The sequence below is a fragment of the Balaenoptera physalus genome (genome assembly GCF_965194825.1).
Source record: "Balaenoptera physalus genome assembly, chromosome: 5".
NCBI classification, from domain to species: domain Eukaryota; kingdom Metazoa; phylum Chordata; class Mammalia; order Artiodactyla; family Balaenopteridae; genus Balaenoptera; species Balaenoptera physalus.
In genome coordinates, this window is record NC_138884.1 from 125,486,411 (window position 1) to 125,508,957 (window position 22,547).

Sequence of the window (22,547 nt, forward strand, 5' to 3'; positions counted from 1 at the left end):
TCTCTGGCAATTATGATTTATGAAATAAGTTAAATCCAGATTGGCATTTTCTCTGATTCTTTTCTTGGTCAATGCCTACTGTCTTAGCAATCTTATCCAGCCCCAAGGTGTCAAACCCCCTCTACATGTAAATGGCTCCCAAATTTACATCTCTACATTATTAACATACTGATTTACTTCTCCACTTGAATATCGAATATAGATAGCTTAAATTACAACATATTCAAAACTAAATTCCTGATCTTCCTCAAAAACCTGTGCCACATGTAGTATTCCCCATTTCAATTGATTTCAAGTCCATCTTGCATTTGCTCAAAACAAAAACTTTGGAATCATTCTGAATCACCCTTGATTCATCCCCTCTTCCAGCTTTTACCCAATGTGGCAGCAATTCCCATGGATTATACTTTATCAGTGTATCCAAAATACAAACACTTGTCATCAATTCCATAGCTACTGTGTTTGAATAAGCCACAATCATAACTTATCTAATTCAACATAGTAATCTCTCTCTACCTTTGTTTCTGTGATGCCTCCTTCTCTGATTCAGATTATTCAGCCTCTCTCTTATAAGGACCCTCTTGTTAATATGCTAGACTTACTAGGATAATATAGGATAATATTCCCATCTCAAGATCCTTAGCCACGTAAGCTAAAATGTTCACATTTTCTTGTGATTAGGATATGGACATCTTTAGGGGAAGAGCATGATTCTTTCTACCACAGTCACCTAGATTTGTTATTAGCCCAATGCTTGAAAATGGACCAGAAAGAGAATAGCTGTGTTGGGGTCAAGAGAGAATCCTCCAGGGATCTGTCATGTTTCTGTATGTCTTACAAAGGAAGGCACTGAAAACCCTTTGTTCTGGATTATGTTTTGAAGAATGTTTACATAGGAAACAGCTGACACCTTGATTTTGAAACCTCTGAACTTTAAAACTAGTAATATTTTTGGGTTGTTTAAAGTCATCATATTAGTGATAATTTGCCATAGTACCAATAGGAAGTTAATGCAGTAATATTCAGAAAGCAGGTAATACTGTCAACCAGATTTTAAGAACTCCCTGTCTGCCCCCTATATATTGAATACCTAACTAAATATGGCTCATAACAATCTACACACACTACAAACAGCACATTTTCCAACCTCATCACCTAAAGCAAACTCAGTAGATGCATATTTATTTTAGCCATGTCACAGGCCAATGTGGGTTGAGGACCGAGGTCCCTGCTCCATGCATTCATTCAAAGATACAGGCTTGTCTATCTAGTGATTTTCAAATGTATTATATCTAGCCTCATAAATGGAAACTGCTTAAGAGTGTTCATGGAATATTTTATGTAAGGATTGGAAGTTATATATAAAATTTCTGGTCACGCTGTATTACCCATAATAGTGTCAAATGATCCCACCTATCTGCTAGTTTATTAGAAAATATAGTTTAGAATTATTACTAGATAAGAAAGGAAGAACTTGGGTATCGCTGAAGGTTAGCGCTCTTTGCCTACAGCCAAGCGTTTTGCTAAGTAATTCACATATATTATCTTCTTTAAATCAAACCACAAACATTTGAAGCAAGATATGACTTGTATTTCTATTTTACAGTGGAGTACTCTCTGAGAAATACATAACTTATTCTAAGAAAAATAAGCAACATTTCCAAATGTTCATAGCCAATCCAATAGAGTGCCAAGGTTGCAATCCAGACAGTATAACATCAGAGTTGCAAAGACTGTTTAGAAAGACTTTCTTTTGTGTTTTAGAAGTTAATAGTTATTGTAAATAGAGTCTACTCTATACCCTATATGTTCTATTGTAAATAGTATAGTGTAAATAATATACATTCCACTACCACCCTAAATTCAACTGAGTCCTTTAGTGATTCTGTATGCCTGCTTTGTCATTCCACATCTTTGGTCTGTTGGGAGTTGGTGATACTGTATTGCCCAGAGGCCTTTTTTCCTCACCCCCTTTTTCAACTAATAACACTGGATCTCAATAGATATCATCTATGTTATTTCATCACCCTTTGTGAGTTACTCCTGAACCCGGTAACTGGTTATTTTTATTAGCAAAGAACTCTCCAAGCCTTCATTGAAGATTATGTGTCCAAGTTTACTTATTTTCTTTATGCAATTTAGTGACATAGGAGGAAACCTCCATCATTTGTGTGATAAGTACAAGCATGTGTTTTTTCCAAGACAAAAATCAACCAACTAAAACCAAAAATAAATAAAAGAAACAACAACAAAAATTAAATAAATAAATAACCTAAGAGTTAAACTATCTTATAAACATATCAAACTCATTAAACCAGAATGAATTATAACCAAATTACATAATGGAGCTTATTATAATTTAGGTGAAGGGAATTTCTATTATCTCTTACAAATTTAAGGGGCTACAAATTTGGAGGACTCTTAAAGGGCACATTTTCACCAGGCTGTTCTGTCCTTATGCCCAAGTTGGGGTTTTGTAACTTTCCTATGTGGCCTCACAATACCAAAGAATTCTCCTATCTTAGCATTTATCACACTGGATTATAATTTTGTTTACTTCTTTGTATATTACAATTATCTGGTAAATTTCAAAAGGACAGGGGCCATGGGTCTTCTGTTTATTTCAGTATCTCCAGCATACTAATAACTGACAGATTTACATGTCCAATAAATATTTCTTGTTTAAGTGAATTCATGAAAGATTCACATATATATCCCTGGACTGCACCCAAAAAATATACATTAAATTTAAGGACACAATTTTGAAAGATGATGTCTCTTTTCTTAAATACGGTGCAAATCATCAGAGTGTCATGTTTATTCAGTGCTTAGTATGTATAAGGTGTTCTGTTGGAAGGTTATGGCCAATGAAATACATGTAACTTCACAAAGAAAATATAGCTATACTGGAAAACAAGGAAGGAATCCAGAATCAGCCATGCCAGGTATTATAATTCTTCTTTTGGTAGTTTAAAAAAGCATTCAACTCACTGTGAGTTGACATCTGTCTCTTGACCATTAATTCTAGAATGTGTTCTAGGTTTATCTTTTATTATAGAATATAGGTTGTATTTATTTAGTTTACCAGATTGTACTTCACTATTCTGAAGTATAGGACACTTTTTCCTTGGAAAGTGTCCTAAATCTATTGACATACTCCATGATCTGTCCAGATTTCAGTTTTGATTGATGACAACCCCCCCAAGTCTACTTAGTTGATTTATATGTGTGGATCATGAAGTAACATAAGTACCCTGATGTCTTCTCTTCACTCATATCTTCCTCCATCCTTCCCAAATAACCTCATCTTCCCGTTTAAAAAAAATGCTTAAGTCCTTATAGAAAGTTTAAAAAAGAAAAAAAAAAAAAGAAATATCAGTCCCATTTAATTTATAATCCAGATGGGAGATGATAAAAATACTATGGAAGTATAATGTATAATCATAATATACACGTTTTGTTGAATATTAATTGAGCCTGGTGATCAGAGACATGAAAGGAAAGAAACTTTGAGTTAGTTGACTATTGAGGAAAAAAGGAATGATCCTAAGTGTAGAATAAGAAATAGCAGTTCAAAGGAATCAATGGAAATAATGAAGCTACCCAGAAAAGCGTGTTTTCCAAAATTTAGTACTAATAAACAACCATTATATATATGCCAAGCACTTTTAACTATCATAATTGATAAAAGAAAGACCTTTTCTTTACCTCTTCCCAACCCCTCAAAGAAAGGAGAATAATAATTTGGGATCCAGTTAGTTCTCCACCCATATTTAAAAGATGTCATGTATATCTAAGCTGCCAAATAATTTTCACTCAGTAATGTAGTTTGAGTGTCCTTTTGGATGAACAGCATGGAATTGTTGCACCTGCCTTGCCTGTTAGAAAATCTGTGGGATAAGATTTGTGTGCAAGTCAGTTATCTGAGGAGAAACCCCTTTGAATACTTTTTATTCATACCATAGACAGCAAAGTTAACCTCTTGCTTTCACAAGACATTCGGTTTTGCAGATCTATTCTAGGTATAACTGAAATCATACTTTTTCTAACATCATACTTAAGGTGGTAGAATAATTCCTCCTAACTCTTGAAAATACATAAGAAGCAGTTTAAAATACTTTGAAAAATTGAAGAATAGCAAATATGAATTTTAAATCTTATTCTTTTGTTTTTAACACATATCTTCCCATTACTTCATTCTTAAAAGCAATTAAACCTGTGAGTGCAAGGCAACAGATTTGACAGAGTAATGGAAAGTACATCCCTAAATCATCTCATTTTAATAAAGTTGTCAAACTCAATTTTCATAGGTCAGAATGTTGCTTCAGTTAAAAAAGATCTGGTGAGAGATTTGTATGTTCATGACATGCATTTCGTAAGTCAAAGATCTTCAGTAAGAGGTTTTACCCATTAAATCAATAATTTTGAGAATAAATGGAAATATTTAAACTTGTTCAAAGCTTTTTTCAAATCAAGTGAGTGTTAGAGGATAAAACTAGCTCCAGATCTGACTTGATTCCATAAAATTAATTCTTCTCAATGGATATTTTATTATATACATTGCATCTGGAAGTGTGAAAATAAAATGTTTGTATGGTACTAAGACAGTCTTTCAGTGTACTTTGTCATCAGTATTATGATCATCATCTTTGTATTATTAAGGATGTTTCTTCTTACTCTTGGAATAATCACAAATTCTCCTGGAAGCTTGCCCTTCAAGCAAGCTTTGGTGATAATCAAATTTAGACTGGATGCATATAGTTAACTTCTTCCATTTTCACGCCTCCTGTTTATATTTAAACATCTTCTGAAAGTGACTTTAATGTGTTTTTGGCAGAGACATCTACAGCTAGCATTTGGACAATATGGAAACCAGGGCAAGCCTGTATGTGGGGCTAAAGTGATACAGGTGGAGTCAAGGTAAATAGACTCTATGAGTATGAGTATATATGACTTAATGTGTACTTGGTCATGGGCAATTCACTGAAGTTCTTTTTTTTTTTTTTTTTGAGGTGGACCATTTTTTTAAGTCTTTATTGAATTTGTTACAATACTGCTACTGTTTTATGTTTTCTTGTTTTTTTGGCTGCAAGACATGTGGAATCTTAGCTCTCTGACCAGGGATTGAACCAGCACCCCCTGTATTGGAAGGCCAAGTCTTAACCACTGGACCGCCAGGGAAGTCCCTCACTAAAGTTCTTGAGCTTCAGTTTCCCTATGTGTAAAAAGGAAATGTAAATAAATAAATAAATATTTGTTTGGGTTTCAAATGAGATAATGAAAACAAAAATGCTACATTATGTTATAAACTTTTTTGAATGTATATGAGGATTTCAAAAGGGGTAAAATGACCACCCATTAATTCAAGTAAACGTGCTATCTCTGATATGCTGACTTTGAAAGCAGAGAGAAAAAATTTAAATAGGAACAGCTCAATATAAGACAGACCTTAGAGACAATCTACCCTTATTTTACAAGTAAAGAAAATGAGACCACAACAGGTAAGATATTTGCACAAGGTCACAGAACCCTGGGGAGGGGCATAACTGCATTTAAAAGCCCACGACCAGAGCCTGAGCCATGATATTCCACTTTAGAATCATAAATAACTTACTAGCAAAAAATACTATATAATTTGTTCAATGTTGTAATTAACATATTACATTTTTCACTTTTTTTACTACACTGGCTTGACATACATTTTGCTTCTGTGCTGATAACTGTTTTATGTGATCTTTTTGTGAATTTAGCCATTTGAAGCCTGCAATTTTACCATTTGTGGGTTTCTAAGTTCTTCTTATAGTCTAAAATCAATATTTTAGTAATTATGATGTCTAAACTTCCTCCTCTTTGGTCACGAGATGTATAATAGAAATGGAGTCTTATTCTTGTAATTCAGCGATGGAGCAAGTGAAAGTTTAGTCAGGAAATGCATAATGAACTGACGATATACAGAAACGAAACTAAAACACATTAATTATCTGCTAAGACATTATTCTTCTAAGCTCCCCTCCTTATTATAGAATATGTCCTAGGCTTTTATTTATGGCAGTGAAGCACATTCAAGAAGAAAGAAGACGTTGTTTTGAAGTGTAAGCAATGTATTTTACAGTGTATCTGATAGGCTCATTTTAAATTTTTAACAAAAATTGTCTTAGAATAACACTGTAACTCTATACCTTTTTAAAATTCATTTATTGGATATCTGTTACGTGCTTTGGACCACACAAGGGCTGAAGACAAAATGATGATGAGCCAGAGGTGGCTCCAGTTCATAGAGCAAGCAGTCTTACAGACAAATCATGATGTGAATTAATTATAAGCCACATTCATGGATTTCGATTCTATCCCCAGAACCACAGGAAGGGGTTGAAGTGTTCTTTCTCTTCCAGGACTTCAGGTAAGTTTCTCCACATCTCTTTTATGACTGATTCTCCATTCCTTAAGCCTAGAGAACATCTGCCCTGCTCTGTGCTGACATGCGCATAGACTAGCTATCAAAACATATTGAAATGTGTCTGGAAAACATGGAGAAATACTAAGTTGTGCTTGTTGCTATAAAAGAATCATGGAAAATAAGAAGCTTTTTATTTTTTTTTATTGGTTTTAATTTCCCTCCTCCAGCTATACTTTCCATCTACCATCACTCCAAAAAAGGTAAATAGGGATCTAATTTAGTCAGAGTTTTAGGTTTTGAAGTCTTAGAGTTTCCTTTGTTCCAAGAGAAGACTGAACATGTTTTTTTAAATTAATTTTTGCCCTAATATCTTAAGTCAGTTATACAAATTCAAATGCCAACTGGAATTAGGTAAGTAAACCAAATGAGTAAATTTGGTCATATTTAAGAAATGAATAAACAGCTTAAATAATTAACTGTAAAATATATTTGGGGGAATACTTGGAGATTTTGAATATAGCCTCAGTATTAGATGATATTAATGAATTATTGCTAAATTTTAGGTGTAATAATGGAATCATAGCTATATAGAAAAAATTCTTTTAGTTGTTTTAGAAAAGCACACTGAAACATTTAGAGATGAATAGCATGATATCTGCATTTTACTTCAAAACATTTTGTCAACAAAGGTAACTAAGGATAAAAAAGAAAGGAATAAAGGATGTTAGGCACTGTGATTAACTGGAGAGAAGTCTTATAAATTAGGAAGTCATTACTCAGCACTCTTCACATGAAGAAATGTAGGCCCAGTGTTGGCCAGATGTTCAATTTTTCAGGAGAAGCTATAAATCCAGATTTTTATATGAAACCACCTGCATTTTAAATGTTGGCACTTAATTAATCAATCTTTAAACATTCTTTATTCCAAACAAAACAGTCTTAAGACCCTTAAGAGATTTTTGGGGAATCTCTAGCCTCAGCTCATACACAAATGTGGGAGAAATGGGTTCTGGGATTTGGAAAGTGAAGAAGAGGCAGAAGCAACCGTCCAAGGAGTGGTGTTGAATGAATCCCTCTAAACTTGGAAGCAGACTTGAAATGTTCAAGTAGTATATGCTCAAGACATGATCCCATAGAGAGATATGTTTCAGAAAGATGTTAATTTCAAGCCTTCTTTTCTCAAGAATCCTTATGGGTAGATACAAATATCAACCTATGTCTGTCCACTTTGGGATTTTATATGACCCCTAAGACCTTTGCCTTAATTTGGTAGTAGAAGTCTTCCAACAACTTCACTGAGTTTTATACTCCTCTGGTGGGATAATATATATAGATAATATATATATATATATATATACTCCTCTGGTGGGATATATATATAGATAATATATAGAATGAATGTGATGCTCATAACAGAAAGGCAGAAGGGAAGCAGTAAGATAGTCCTGATGGAGTTCCATATTTCAGTTCCACTTTTTCTCAAAGCCAGTTTTTAATTGTCTTGATTGGATTAAATAAATTCTATCCCAATATTTTCATTTTTAAGAAGTTAAAATATGTAGAGGACTAAAGGCATGAGATCATAGCTTCAGGGGCAGAGGGTGGGTTTGGGCTTAGAAAGAGGTTTTTTTTCATATGTGTATTTATTTACTTTAAATGCAGAAAAAAATAAGGTATGTTTAAATGCCTATAGGAAAGATTCAGTAGTAAAGAGGGAATTGTGGTGAATCAAACTAAATCTGTTAACACTCATTCTTAATTATGTAACTTACAAATAAGAAATGACTTAGACTTACAGTAATAATAGTTTACATTTAATATATAGGGCTGTTTTATCAAAGTAATCATAAAAGAAAACATATTTTCCAAAAAAAATGACTCTAAGTGTTCAAAATGAGGAATTTAAAGATTTGTTAAGAACAAAGAACATATAATTTTAAATAGTAATCTTGGCATTCAGTGTTTTTTCCTTCGATCTTTAAGTTATTTTAAATGCTTTTAAATTATTTCTTTATGTAAGCAAAGTAATATGCTACTGAAATTACAATTTAAATTTATTGCAATTAGTAGTGTATTACATGTTAAATCTAAATTAACCAATTTCCTCAAATTCGCTTATTAAAAGGTTTGGGGGATTTATCTTTATCTTATCTTAATCTTTAGATAAAAAACAAACACACACTAAAATTTTATTTAGCGTGCTCTGCATGTGATCCTGACACCCTTAACTGATGTTAAATTCGCTAGAAATTTGGACACATTAGGAACCGTGGTGATGTCACAGTATTATTCTAAGGGGGAACTGAGCCATGTAAATAGCCTGAGTTAGGTTGAGTAGTTGGCAAAATCATCAATTTTTATTCCCAGTAAAATTCTGGTAAAACCCAATAAATCTACATTCTCACAAAATGGATTTATGTTAGGAAATAAATACTACTTTGTATACTGACTATGAGGCTCAGGCTAAAACTATAATAGAAAATAATCTCTATTTTGAAGATACTTCAGATAACAGCAGATAATTACCCTCATTGGAAATTTTTTGTGGAATCCTTGTAAAGCAGGTGACGAGCATAAATGGCTCTTTCTATTCTCTTAAAGTCATTTGGCCACTTCAATTTCCCACCTGGAAATTATGTTTTTAGAATATTACTATGAGTCTTATCCCTTTATTTGCTTAGTTATGTTAAGTGACTATTTTAGATTTAAAATATGTCATTACTAAAGAAAGTGATTCACATGGAATTTCATTAGCAAGTAGGAGCATGATAAGATCCCATTTATTTTTATTATTATTATTTAATAAAATTTGTCTTGGCCTTTTTATTTCCTTTTGGTCAAAGATAGATTTTACAGAAAGCAGATCTATTATATTTACTATATTTTAGTTAAGAGTCTATGGAAAGAGAATAAAGGTGAATTGTATTTGTTACTATACTTGTTTTCTGTGCACTTTCAACTGAAAGACATCCATTTATTAATTTAAATATGTACCTTATATTCTTTTAACAGTAGGTAAGTAAATGCTCAAACTTAATTTTTAAAATGTGCTATAAACAAACTTCTATTATGTTGATGGAATATACTAGATGCTACTTTTTAATTTAAACTAAATCTAAGTACCTCTAATGTGTATATTAGCCAATTTGCAATTATGATCTCCATGATGAGATTCTTCCAGGAAATGAGAAGTACATTATAATCTAAATGGAGTTGTAGATCTGGTTGATTTTAATTTGTGACCTAGAGGTCAATATTTACTGGGTGTAATAACCCTCCACTAATGGGGAAATTCGAGGCACATTTGTATAATGAGAAATCATAACTAGTTATGGTTCAGGATGATGATTTTTCTCTTTGCCTTTCTGATCTGCTGTGATTCTGCCTTCATTTTATAGACTTCATACCTCTAGCATTTAAGACATATCTTTACTAAGCAAAGTTATAAAGCTAGTCTTTGATTTATAATAAAGTTTATAATACCCACTATATTCAATGCAGGGTTACTTTTATATGCTTGCTATTTTTAAATGTATGTTTTTATTATCTTTCTCATAACTCTTCTATTAGTATTTATCTACTACTTTTTTCCTCAGGATTATCTTTTAGATAATCAGATTTTCCTAGTTTTACTTATTTATTTTACTAAATTAAAATGCATATTTTCTAGATGGAAGAAAATTAGGAGCAGAGCTGTCCTCGTACAAAACTTTTTATTGCACATCAGGACTAAAATAAAATTTATTACAGGATTAGAAACTAGCATCTCCAAGTTAAATGAGAATTACACATAGTGAAATGATGTAAAATCTGATCTTTATTCATCATTACCTGAATCAGAATTTAGCCTTGAATTTAGAATAATGCAAATCAAAATATAGTCAAAACTAAAAAGTGAATGAAAAAGATTTTACTGTGTAGAAATGCTTTACTCATGAAAAACAACAATAATAAAGATAAGGATAATATTTGAGCAATTATACTGTTACTTGGTAGATAATTACTCTTTATGTGATTATCATGCAGTCCTTTAGTTATTCTTTGTTAACTACCAGGTGAGATAGATACTGTAATTATACTCATGTAAAAATGAGAAATCTGAGATTTAAAAAGATTGAGTCAAAGTTAGTATTAAGTCAATTTAAGTCTTTGTGGCTTCAAATCCCGTGCTCTATGAACCACTTTTCTTTGAACTGGTTTTTTTTTACCATCTGTTTCAGACCTACTGAATCAGAATGTCTGGCTGTGGCACATAATAATCTGCATTTTAATGTCTGCACTAGAATTCACTTTTCCTACATATGGAAGCCTGCAGAAGACAAGACGTACCAGTAAATAATTAATTCTGAGTCTACTTTACTTTAAACAATGTACTAATGAGCAGGATTGTAGACAGCCCAACAGTAGAGTGGAGATAAACTGCCTATTTTGGTAGAAAACTGCCTATTTTCAATGATAAAATGGTGAAGCCTTTTGACAGTACTTTTGTTGAACTTTGCCTCTTCTGATTCAGAATGAGTTCTCCATAACCTTAAAATGTGTATTTGGGCACTCTTTATTTATACCTCTGTCAACAATCTGGGTGAGGAAATGTTGGAAGGAAGAATAGCATGTGCTACAAAAATCCACCCCATTCTCAGTTACATGGAATGTTCCCTCAGTGTCCTTTAAGGAGATTTGTAGGTACCACTCTTGCTTTTAAATACACCACAGAGAGTCTGCAGTCATAATTAGAATTTCTTTAATATCATCACTGCTTTCCTGGGTTTTAAACAGCTATAATAGGTGAAACAAATATGTTTACTTAAGGTCTTTGATATTTACATAAAACAATTTTTGTTCACCACTTAGTATTAAAAACAAACCCAGAAAAATGATCTATTTGGGGGGGAATTTAAAAGAAATTAAAATCTGAGTATATCAAAGTAGGAATTTAGATGTTGAGTGTTTGAAATATGGATGAAAGAAATATTAAATCTGTGTCAGGATTTTAAATAGCTTCAGAGAAATTGTTGAATTTCGGCTTATTGGAATCCTGAGAAAATATTCATATTGTAAGGTAATACTCAGTAATTTATGGTAGCTTCAATATAAGTGACTTTTCTAAGGGTGAAAATTACACATTAAAAACACAACAAACACAAAATCAAAAAATTGAGGTTAAAAAAATAATTTCAGTCTTGTGAGTCATACTTAAAATAATAGGCTATTCCCTATCTACCTACCTATAAGGCAATTGACTACTTCCCACTGACTGAAAAGGCTTCAGCCAAAGTAAATAATCCTTTCAGAAAAGACTAATTTGCTCAGCTTCTCAAGTCTTGCAGAGGAACCAGCACTAAAACAAAAACAAAATATTCTTGTATTTTTGATATTACAAGAATAAAAGAGGTTCATTGTAGAATATGTAAAGAAAATATAAGCAAAAGGAAAAAAATAATTACCTATAGCCCACCAAATAGATGTGAACATCATTGCTTGGTGTATATTTATTCTTCCCTTTTCCCCTCTACCCTCCAGGACTGGAATCATAGTGATATTTGATAAATTCTATCCTTCACTTTACAGTCTGTCTCGTATCTTGCCTTGTCATAAAATAGTCTTGTGTAACTCTATTTTTAATAGCATTATTCTACTCCCCAATGGAGATTTTTAGAAAAACAATAGTAATAAAATAACTTATTGTTGAACATAACAACTACAGGACATAGGGAATAACATATAGGCTGTGGAACAGTGGGTCAACTTCTTCCAAGCTGAATAACCTGGGCTGTGCTATCTCATCTTCTCTGTACACTAGTTTCCTTAACTGAATATGTAGATAAATGTTTGCTGTCTCATGGAGTTGTGAGCACTGGATGAGTTAATAAATCTTAAGTACAGTGACAGGAACATGAAATAGCTCAATAAATATTAGGTGTTATGAAGACAATGATAATCATGTGATACCTTCCTAGAAGTAGAATTTCTGAGTCAAAGATAATGCATAATTGTTAGAACTTTTGATGCCTGTCAAGAAATTTCCCAGATTTTCCCAATAGAATACACAGATAGCTATCATATATCTATATATGATATCTGTGTGTGTATATGTGTATATATATATGTGTGTGTGTGTGTATTTTTTTTTCTCAGATCCGGAGTTCACAATCAAATTTGACATGGAAATTATCAAAATTTATTTCAGAAGTTAAAAAACGAATACTCCTGGCACAGAACCTAGCTAAGTTTCTTGCTTAGTTCTTTATGTGTTATTTCAACTTGTTTATATCTTTGTGATGGTAAGCAATACAGGGTATTGTAATCTTTGGATAGTTTTTTGTCTTATCCTCTACATCCATGCTAAGTAGCACATGTTATTATAACTTTATGAGCTATCTCAATTGAAATGTACAAACAGCATATCAGTGTTGTCTTAATATTCATATTTAGTATATTTTTGAGATAAACACTTGCTTCTTTTTTTGAGCTGCTTATCTTTCGAAATGTTTCTACTAGATGCTTGTTTCTGTTTTTTACTAATATATTAAATCTTTCTCTGCAGTATATTTTGTACCTTTTTTCATAGTTTGTTACTTTACTTACCCTGACTTTTTTCCCTTTCATTTCTTCTGCATAGAAATTGTGTATGGTATGAATGTGTGTGTGTGTGTGTGTGTGTGTGTGTGTATGTGTTCAGTCAAATCTATAGGTCTATAAATTTATTAAATTTTTGTTTCTACAGTTGACATAAAATGAACATTTAAAAATTTTAATTAGATATGTGTAGAGCATTAAATTATTATAAATTTGAAACTCAAAAACATTAATATCTTCTAACAGCCTTAAAATCTGATTTGGCTTCCCTATTAAGCTCCATAATTTCTGCAGTAACTCTATAATTAATACATATCACACACATAATAAATGTCAGACATTCTGATAAGTAACTTGTATGAATTCTTTACTTCATTCTCATAAGGAATAAGTATTCTATTAATTATTTGTTTTTCAAATTAGGCATATAAAGTTTAAGTAGTACCCAGTTCCACAGATCTAGAGTTGGCAAGACTAGGTCTTCTTGCCCTCCTAACTGCTCTACAAGATGACCTCTTCTACACTACAGCACCCTGACACATTGGGAAACCAACATAAAAGTAGTAAAAGGTGAAGAAATGGTGTAAATACCAGGACTGTGGAGTTGGAAGAAGTCTTTGAGATAATTTGGCTCAAATGTTTCACTTTCTCCGTGAGTGGACTGAGGTGAGGACCAGAGTGATAAAATATCTTGCCTGACATGTCATCTAGATAAGGATTCCAAGAATTTAAGTTAGGGTTATTGCATGTAGATACAAGATATATTGGGTTGAAGTTTTTGAACCTGGAATTAAAATATCTGGATATATTTAAATTAATTGTATGACAATCTCTAGTTTTATTCTTTATGTTTATGTACTTTTAATGTTAAAAATTGGTATTTTATCAATATTTGCTCAGGAATCTCTGTTATTGTCTCCTATAAGGAAAGATACAAATAAGCTATCTAATATCTAAGATGATTATTAGCTTTATTAAACATAGGAAATGATCGAGATATTTGTTTGCTGTATATTGTTACCTATACCTATGCTCTATGCTGTGCAATATATTTGTTCACATATTTTCCCTCTGGCATTAGGTTTGTAAATAATATTAATACAAACATTTTCCATAGATAACTCCTACTTCCAGATAGCTTAGTGCATGCACACACAGTAGCAGGTTTATTTTTCTTCCTTCTTTTAGAATCAGTACCATGGCTGTCAGCAGAGCCTACTGAGGCTTTAAGAACATTCATTGCTTTTCAGAGCTGGAGGCGGAGAGAAAATATCAGCAAGGTCCTCAGCAGAACCGTTATTCTAAATCTTTTTTATATACCTTGGTTCTCATATTAAGGGAATAATACATTTATAGGTAAACTAATAATATGTGTTCTGTGTCAGGGCAGAAAAAAGATTAAATGAAAGATGCAGTGAGTAGAGCCCAACTCCTTTCTGCTGATGATGGCAAACAGCAAGTCTTCACTTCCCTACCTCTTTCAGCTTTCCCTTAGTTACAGCTCACTCCACCTACAATGTCATCTCCAGTTTGTTTCCAGGGCTAGCTCTGTGTAGTAATACAGAGCAGTGAACTGGAGAAACAAACACTGACTTCCTTACGGAAAGTTCCTTGAACTCTGGAAGAAATTCTAAATGTAAATACCACATTTGAATTACCTTCAAACTCTTTTTCTCTATTCCATTTGATTTATCTTGAGTAAATATGTACTTGGGAGGAAGAAAGAGAGACAGATTTGTCAGGATCAGCACAGGTAAAACCAAGTACAGGCTGATTTATAATTCCCCTGAATTTAAGTCTCCGTTAGGACCTGCTCCTAATGCTGATTAGTCTGAATGGTATTTTCCCCCCAGTTTTTGTAGCCTCAAAACACATATTTGTCCATTTATTTTGATATGCTGTGCTTTTGATTCTTTGATTTGATCTTTTTTGGACTTTGATTTCACTCCTGTTTTGTCTTTTCTCTTTACAACACCCTCCCTTCCCATTCTCATAAACCTGTTCACTGGTTGGATCACCTTTTCCTGCCGCAAACCCACTGGAGCTTTATTTAAAAGCTCTCCAAGGACATTCTTACAAAGAACTGCACAAATTGGCTGAGGTTGGAATATTTGTAGCATACAAGCAAATCTATGTTAATTCACTTTACTAACATTTATTGAATGTTTATCTATACACTAAGCACCGTGCTAGGTGTTAGGAAATTAAGAAGAATAGATACTGTCTCTGCTTTGGGAACCCCAATCTCCTTGGTATCTTCCTAGCATCCAAGAAGAATGGGCACTCATAGGGTCTCCGTAGGGAAATAGATATTCCCAAAGAGAAAAATTAAACTTATTTATTTAAAAGGAAGATAGAAACATACATGATGAACAAAAAGACATTTCACTCAGAGTTTAGAGATTATTTTAAGCGCAGATGTGAGTCGATTCAAGAGAACCTGTCTGCCATAGCCATCTTATGAATATACTTATTTGAAGACAATAAAAGATGTACTTGTATATATTATAAGTGCCCTCATGTAAATTTTTTAAAATCACATTCATTCATTCTATAAGAAGAAGGACTCGAGTCTTCATGAAGCTAGAACATTAAAAAGGTACAACGTGCTAAATGAAAGCAAAAGAGTTATGGACATTTAAAAAATGTATACACTTAATTGTATTTTTATGGCAATTCTTCACAATGAACATTTTTACTTCAAGCCAAGAGTAGGTGTGGAAAAGTCTGCAGATATTCACAGAAGTTCCCTTTTCCTCTTCTTTGTTTTTAAGTGAATGTGTCAAGAAGAATAACTAAGAGAGGGAACTTGAGGAGTTAATATGGCAATTTGATCAATAGGCATTATGCCAAAATAGCACTTTGTGTGAACAACTGAAGAAGAACCAATAAACTCAAACAACGGGGACAGCTGAAAGCCAAGGAAGGTAGAAATTTTATTTTGGAACATATAACCATGACATTGTTACTGGAAAAGCAGCAGGCTTAGATGATTATGCTTTTGTGCAACCAGTAGATGTGGTGGTTTAATTTGAAGTAAAAGCACAAAGTCAGCCTGAGGTTAGCAGAGTGGATTTTAGGCTCTCTCCCAAGTTCTAATACTACGAATAAATGGTGTGTGCTAAGCGGGAGAAACAGCAAGGATAATGCCTTTAATAGACAGAAAAGAATATGTTTTTGAGATCACCTTCCCATGGAGAAAACAATCATTACTGGGGAGTGTCCATCTAAAACTACGATTCAAGATTAAATTTATGCAAAATCTCTGAAGAAGGGGGAATTTATTTCTAAGGTCTCCAGCTTCCTCTGTGCAATTCTAAATGCCCCGAGGTGCTATACACTTGAATAAAAAAGAACATTTTTGCCACAGACAATTTGATACAGCTAATATGAGGTACCTAAGAGAGGCGAAGGACAACTCAAAATGGAAAAAAGCAAGTACAAACTCAGGAGACATCCCCAACCCTACCTCAAGCTTGTGTCTCACGCCATCTCTCAGAGCCTCCCTATTCCCTCCTGATGAGTAGAGACCATGGGAAGACAATTTTTTTTTTTTGCATAATTATTCAAACTCTGGAAGAATAACAAAATATTAAGAAATATGTGTGGCTTTTTTTATTATTTTAGTGTGAAGAACTTTGATGTTAGAAGTACTTTCACAAAAGCTAGTAACATAAGAAGAGAAAAATGCAACATTAACTATTGTAGCCTTTTTTTAGATAAACTAGGTAAAATATTTGCTGTATATGTTGGAGGGCTTACATCCTTTATATAACAAAAGTGTTTATAACTTAACATAAGCAGGAACCCAACAGCAAATAAGAAATAAAAATGCACAGTTAATTTTTTTTTTTTTTTACCAAAAGAGAAAGGTAAATGAAGACTTATGGGTAATTAAAATAAGAGGCTCCAAGTCAAGCACATTTTTAAACATGAGATTTTTTTAAACAACAGATTGCCAACTCTGAAAGAATCTTTAATAACAAGATGTAGTGTTGATTAAAAAAATCAAGTTTATAGGACAATATTAATAGTTCTCAGTAAATATGAAAATATCTCAATTATAGAAGGTCACACAATTATAAGTATGCATGTTTGAAATTCAAATTTGTAATCTATTTCTATCTATCTATCTAACTATCTATCTTCCTAATGATCAGGATGGGTAAACATCATACTCTATGTTGACAATATTTACACCAAAATATTCAGTACACACTAAAAATCAGGATCTCTCTCTCTCCTTAATCTATAGAGATGACTGTTAAATATTTATCAGCGCACCACAGGATGGGACCATTATAATTGGTTTAGACACATCAGGAATTACCCCTGAGCAGTGAGTTATATGTGAGGGATACTATTAGTAAAGTCAAGGTTCTTAGCAATTTAAAATGGTAAATGAGTGTTAAACAGTCAGTGAACAGTATCTGCTATTGTATTACAAAAGTCAAGAACAGTGATAATTTCAATGTAAGTTCACACATTTGAATTACCATATTCATTTCTTGAGAATCCATTTTAAATGTTATACTGATTAACTAGGGGACTCAGATGAAGAAAAAAAAAGATGCAGTGTCTGGAATCTGTGACACATAAATGATTATGCAAGGATATGTGAATGCTTAGAATGAAACAGGAAAGTATCAAAGAGGATATAGTATGTTCCTCAATACTCAAGGATCCATCTTTTGGAAGAGTGCTTTGGCCTTTTCTAAAGAGCAGGGTTGGAATGTGCACATACACATTCATGGAAACCAAGTTATATTCTTGATAATTTAGGTGTGATTAACAGAATAATTATTGTGGACTTGACTACTTCTAACTCATTAGAAATATTTGGTTTTTTAAACATGTATAATTTAATAACCACCATCTCTTATTATATTTTTGAAGACATAATACCATCTTTAAATTAAATAAGAAAAAAGGCATAATTTAACTTCATAAATCTCTTTATAATCCTATTCTCAACTCCTGTAATTATTCACATTAATAATTCAATGCATGAGAAAATAATCTTTACACTGTTATAAAAACACATTAGTCCCCACACTTTCTTGTGTAACCCAGTTCCATGTTTCCTATAACTGAATATTTTGGATATTAACACCAAGGAATACTGCAGGTTAGAAGCAAACATATTTTTACATAGTGTTCCTGTCAGCACAGTGAGAGAAACAAAAATGCTTTAGTATAATCATTACTGCACAAAGAAACCAATGCCACATTCAGGACCAGGAAGGCAGTTCTTTACCCCAGCTTCTCATTAGCTTTTCCTTTGCATTCTCATAGCAGTAATAGCAAATGCTGAAATCTGTTCTCCCTTATTTTGTTTTCAGTGTCTGTCACGCCACTTTTGTGAGAAAGTGAGGCAAATGAAAAGTACAAGCCATAAACATATAGTCTTGCTTCTTAACAAAATAACATCATAACTTCTACTTATTATTACCCACATTGTGCCATACAAATTGCTCACATTTTGACTAAGCAAAAATACATTTCCATTTATTTGTTTAAATCACAAGCAAAATGCAAAATGTATATGATTTATAGAGGGGTAGTCAAAGCAGGCCATTTTAATTAAGAGAGTTTGGCATTTAGATAAGTTTTTACTTTGATAATATATTTCTTCCTCTGTTAATATATGCAAATAAGAAAATAAGGAAATATAGCTTTTTTCACCTTTTCATTTTAAGCCAACTAACAGTATGCAAGTATTTATTTATTCTAATTTGGAGCCACATGTGGGTCAGGGACAACAGAGTAAATACACTGTAAGGTGTGCTATTTACTCGTAGTGGGTGAGCGTAAACAAGTGCTCTGCATTTCATTTTATGAGAAAATGGAAATTTTTACATAAAACCTATTTATGCTTTAATTCAACATCTATGTAAGAAAATGTCGGAGTTAAGAATCAAAAGATCTAGAATCAAGTTCAGAATCTACAGAAGTATGTGAGGACATCACTTCAACACACAAAATTCTCAGCTGCACTATGCAGAATGGAAAAAATAGCTGTCTCACCTTTCTTTGAAGTTTGAATATCAAATGAGATATTATATACAATTCTAGTTTTAAAATATAAATGTGGGGCTTCCCTGGTGGCGCAGTGGTTGAGAATCTGCCTGCCAGTGCAGGGGACACGGGTTCGAGCCCTGGCCTGGGAAGATCCCACATGCCGCGGAGCAACTGGGCCCGTGAGCCACAACTACTGAGCCTGCGCGTCTGGAGCCTGTGCTCCGCAACAAGAGAGGCCGCGACAGTGAGAGGCGCGCGCACCGCGATGAAGAGTGGCCCCCACTTGCCGCAACTAGAGAAAGCCCTCGCACAGCAACGAAGACCCAACACAGCCAACAATAAATAAATAAATAAATAATAATTTAAAATATATATATATAAATGTGATATATAAATCAAGTCCTGTTATTATAACTCCTATATATAAATATACATATCTATATCTGTATTTTCCATACATATATAGAATATCTACCATGTTCTATATGTACTATAGGATGTGAATTTTGACTTAAGTAATAATTATTCAAGATCAGCTTAATACTAAGGTGCTATCCTAACTCATTACCCTGTTGCTTAACCCTTTGACCAACCAGTGAGCAACATGCTCTCTAAATATAGATGAGAAAACTGGAGCTCGGAGATGTGATATTATTTGTCAAAAACTAATAAATAAAGCAAAATTAAAATTTAATTTAGCAAATTATAGCTGTAGTACTCTTTGGTATGTATATGAGCAAACACAAGACAGCATTTTTACCTTAAGAGAGCTTCAATTCTACTTAAAGGAAAAAGTATATGAAAAAAACTAAATACTTAAAACAAGAATCTACGACGTTTTGCTGTATTTTTCTTGTATAGAAATAAAAGATATAGAAGTTTTAAGGGAGAAGAGATTACTAGGGGCTGAAGAGGTCAGGGAAGACTATAATCTGTGATTCAAAAGTATATTAGTATTTTTAATGGCAACATGAAGGCTAAGAGAGGATAGTTCAGGCAGAGGGAATGGGGGGGGCAAGAATTCAGAAGGACTGTGAGAGGAGGAAATTTTTCATAGATGTTAGTATAAATTATAATTATTCTTCCACGTGCTTTCTCAAGTGCAACACTAGAAAGGAGATTGCAAAAGTGCACTTCAAATATACTTCCCGTGTAGGTAAAATTCTAGCTTATAATTAATTTCCCAAATTTACACTTTATAAAATTGGACAGAAATAAAAAGACCTAATAGTGACTTCCACTTACTCGCCTTACAGTCATTCCACTTTTAAATTTATTTATTTTATTTATTTATTTTTGGCTGCACTGGGTCTTCATTGCTGCTCGCGGGCTTTCTCTAGCTGCAGCAAGCGGGGGCTACTCTTTGTTGTGGTGCGCGGGCTTCTCATTGCGGCGGCTTCTCTTGTTGCGGAGCACGGGCTCTAGGCGCGCGGACTTCCGTAGTTGTGGCACGTGGGCTCAGTAGTTGTGGTTCGCAGGCTCAGTAGTTGTGGTGCATGGGGCCAGCTGCTCCGTGGCATGTGGGATCTTCCCGGACCAGGGCTCAAACCCACGTCCCCTGCATTGGCAGGCGGCCCTCTACCACTGCACCACCAGGGAAGCCTGTCATTCCCCTTTCTATTTGCTTTTACACTTGATTCATACACACACATTCTTATGTATTTCAAGAGACATTTTCTTAATAAATTCAGGATTACAATGAAAAGGAACAGTTGTTCCCACTGCATCATTTTCCCACTTTCATGCAGCCACTTTGCACAATTATTCCATTCCAAGGATCTTTCACATACTGACATTCAATACTACTATGGTCCTTGCATGCTAGTATGCTGTATGCAACAGCTAAATGCACATTTTGTATTTCATTCATTATCGTAAGGCAATAATGGGAAACAACAGAGGACAAAGACATTGGGGGAGAGGTTAATCATAAAATAATTGATTTTTCAACATTATTTAAATCCTGAGCATACATTGAGAAGAGCAGTAATTGGGTCAATTTAAAAATACTTACTTGTTAATTGGCTTGGGACTCGTGATCTTAATTTGCCCCCCTTTCCCTCTAGAATTTACAAGTTTGGAAATTATTCATTTCTATGAATAAGGATTGATATTGATCATCAACAGTTACACTTAGGCCTGGCTTACTCATCTATACAATGTGTTGAATAATATTTACCTTGTATCACACTTGTCCCCAGGCTCTGCTAATTAATAATTAATTATTAACACTAATAATTTTGAGTTACAGGTTAGAAATGCTATTTAGATATATTTTGAAACTTAATATGGGAAAGTTGGCATCCTATATTCTGAACTAAAAAAAAACCCAAAAAACAAAACAACAACAAAAAACACAGACACATTTACCAGGAAAGTATTGTCAACCCACATGGCCTAGGATTCTGGCCGGTAAAGTACTTTGATTGCAAAACATAACATATGTACTTAATATAACATAACATATAAATAAATAATATCCATATAATGCAAACTGTTTAAGATACATCGAGTGGATGGGGAACATACACTTGGGAATACCTTTCACTCTGCTTTTTCTTTACCTTTACACTGTATACATTTTTTGCCCTCAGGGGAGGGTCTTTCGTATCTGCCCACAGCTTCCCTCTCTCTTTCTATGGAGAGTGGCTTCTGAATTGCTTTTCAGAGGATACATATTATCAGATTACCTTTCCTCATTCTAACTCCCTGATATAAGGAAATTCTACCTATCACTATTATAATGAATCTCTGCTTTAAAAAAGAAAAAAAAAAAAAGAATTAGAGATGCCATTCACATTTAATCACTAAAAAGATATTCATTCCGTTTCAAAAAATGAAAAAAAAATATATAGTTCATTGTGAATATAAAAGAATATTAAAACTGTTTGCATTATAAATGTGATTGTTAATGGATAAAGATGTGAAAAAAAAAGGAATCAAGCTGTTAAAAAGATTTTGTGTTACATATAATTCAGTTCTGTATATCTGTTAAGAAATTAAGAACTTTGATTCTCAAAATAAAATTGAGATCTATTTTGTTAGGCTACTCTGACCACTGATAGGATACTATTTAGAATATTACTACTAGTTCTGGGACCGAGCAACACAAGATTTATAGAGAATTGGCAGTATTTGAAGGAAAGTAATAATGATGTCTATATTTTGAAATTTAATTTCTTCATAGGATGGCATCATCAATTACAGAAAAAGAACCAAAAAAAAAAAAAAAATAGTGTGATTTAAGTGCATTTAAGTACTTCTTTAAGTACATGAATATTCATGGTCTATTGACTCTAAAACATGTACACCCAAGAGGATTTTCAATGTTGGTGTGAGAAGAAAATACAGTATTAGAACTTTTTTTTTTTTTTTTTTTTTTAATTTTTATTTTTGGCTGTGTTGGGTCTTCGTTTCTGTGCGAGGGCTTTCTCTAGTTGCGGCAAGTGGGGGCCACTCTTCATCGCGGTGCGCGGGCCTCTCACTATCGCGGCCTCTCTTGTTGCGGAGCACAGGCTCCAGACGCGCAGGCTCAGTGATTGTGGCTCACGGG

At 33.3% G+C, this 22,547-nt stretch overlaps 1 protein-coding gene and 1 long non-coding RNA gene across 10 annotated transcripts in view; one reads left to right on the plus strand and one right to left on the minus strand.

Moving 5' to 3' along the window:
* The window catches only part of LOC309661250 (bifunctional heparan sulfate N-deacetylase/N-sulfotransferase 4), an 823,039-nt gene that overhangs the window by 408,299 nt on the left and 392,193 nt on the right, over positions 1–22,547 (minus strand). The gene's annotated exons all lie outside the window — the stretch shown is intronic.
* On the plus strand, positions 1,742–17,119 carry LOC309661376. The gene is made up of 3 exons (XR_014263995.1): positions 1,742–6,400; positions 10,618–10,728; positions 12,533–17,119. It is a non-coding gene; the product is annotated as an uncharacterized lncRNA (long non-coding RNA).